The 1,885-nt window shown below is 50.7% G+C and overlaps 1 protein-coding gene across 2 annotated transcripts in view; it reads left to right on the top strand.

Annotated features, from left to right (window-relative positions):
* Positions 1 to 1,372, top strand: part of RFLNB (refilin B) — a 3,540-nt gene extending 2,168 nt beyond the window's left edge. Inside the window, exon 4 of one of the 2 annotated variants that reach the window (XM_042830087.1) lies at positions 6 to 1,372. The gene's annotated coding sequence lies outside the window, so the exon portion shown is untranslated. The other variant, XM_042830086.1, reaches the window with a different exon arrangement.
* The last annotated feature ends 513 nt before the right edge of the window (positions 1,373 to 1,885 follow it).

The raw sequence follows: 1,885 nt of genomic DNA, 5'->3' as shown, positions 1-1,885 counted from the left end.
ATCCATCCCCGGTGCTCCGATCCATCCCCGGTGCTCCGATCCATCCCCGGTGCTCCGATCCATTCCTGGTGCTCCGATCCATCCCCGATGCTCTGATCCATCCCGCTCCCATCTCACCACACTATCACTCTCTGTTTGCTGCGCTGGGTGCAGAGCCCACCTTTGCAGTCCCCACCTCTTGCTCAGCTCCTATTCCTGCTTTAAGCGTCAGGTGGTTTTCGGTGGGGGTGTGACTCAGTGAGGGATTTCTTTGCTGTTAAAGGGTTCCCTCCCCTACCCCGCAGTGCAGATGGAAAGAAGGGGAAGCGTTTTCCCGGAGAAAACAATAATAGAATGTGGGATAGCGTTGGGCTGGAGGAAGTGTATTGGGGGGATGTGCAAAGATAAGGGCTGTTCAGTCTTGCGGACAAACCACCAGGTCTCTGGGTTACGTACAGCCAGAGCTGTCATTCATTTTGGTTTGGATTATGGGACTCTCATCTGGAAGTTGGCCTCCTGGAATCTGCTGGAAAGAGCTAACAGAAAGTCTGGGGTGCCGTGCTTAACAGATCTGAAATGTTATCCAATGGCATTCGTGTCTGCTCTGAAGGTATGATTTGGAAAGAAGTGTAGAGCAGGAGAGAAACTGCTTTTGCAGCTCCAGGCAGCAGAGAAGGGATGAGGATGGGGTAACAGCTTGGGCTGCAGGAAACTGCTGCCATGTGCAGCAGGAGAGTTGTGGGGCCAAAGGGAACAACTTGAGGTTGCAATGGCAGCTCTCAACCTGCATCTAATGAGGATTTAGTGAGTTAGAGACCCGGGAGCCTGTCCTGGAGCTGTGCTTAGGGTGTGTATGTGCACGTGGGGTGAGTGGTGTGGAAATGTACTTCAGCATGAACTGATCTGGGAGACTGCAACAGGGAAGCAGGCGTGAGTTGGTGCGGTTTGTTTTGTTGTCCTTTTGGTTTTGTACTTATTTATTAGCTCAGAACGGAACGTCCTTCATCTTTGCTTCAGGTAACCAAATCCCAAAACAGTTCCAGGGTGGCAAAGGTTCAGGTGGGCTCTGCTCCAGGATGAAGAGCAGCACGGTGTTGTCGTTAAACACATCAGCTTCAGACAGCGGAATTTAGGGGGTGCATCTCAAATCCACACCAAGATGGTCCCTTAAACACAACCCCAAGGTGGCACAACCTGGTTTTTATGAAGCAAGCCGATGCCTTTTAATGTATTTTAATTAGTAGAGATACTTTTTACTTTTTATTTATGCTCCAACATCTGCAAAGCTCTGGTCAGCTCTGTGCAAACGCTCTGATGGCTGTGGAGTTTGTCCCCCCCTCTCATTTTCAGTTGTCTTTTACTTTACTGATAATAAACCATCTGAAAAGCGTAATGCAGGGAGGCCTCGTTGTCTTTCATTCCTTTTTCACTCAAAGCTTTTCCGTGGTTCTTATGGTGTTTGCATAGAAATAAATGCATCATTTACCCGCCCCCTGCAAATATCCCATTCTTTGTGCAGTTACAAACCGGGGAGCAATGAGCTGCAAAGCTCACTGAGAGCTTTCTGCTGACAGCTCAGGCTGCAGCTCGGAGGGCTCGCTCAGTATTCAGGAGCTGTTTGCTGCCCTGGAAAAGAACTGCAGCACTGCTCAGTGTGATGGGTGATGCCCTGCATTGGGGCGGTGTTGCTGCAGGTACAGCTCGTACCGCTTCCTTCTGTTCAGCCTGTAGGTTTGCAGCCTCTCCTCCTCCGCTGCGGGGTCCTCCAGGATCCCATCCCACCGAAGGCTTTCCTTAAACTGAGCAGAAAGGCTGAGATCTGTTCGGCTGGAGTCTGAAACGGTGGAAGCTGATGGTGAAACAGTGCTGACCTCCGTGCCCACCTGTGCCCCTTTGGCTTTACTTT

Source organism: Centrocercus urophasianus, unplaced genomic scaffold (assembly GCF_019232065.1).
Source record: "Centrocercus urophasianus isolate 14NV4802_14NV808 unplaced genomic scaffold, USGS_Curo_1.0 seq_33, whole genome shotgun sequence".
In the NCBI taxonomy this organism is placed as follows: Eukaryota; Metazoa; Chordata; class Aves; order Galliformes; family Phasianidae; genus Centrocercus; species Centrocercus urophasianus.
Note: the sequence above shows the minus strand (reverse complement) of the source record. Positions and strands in the feature narration are given on the sequence as shown.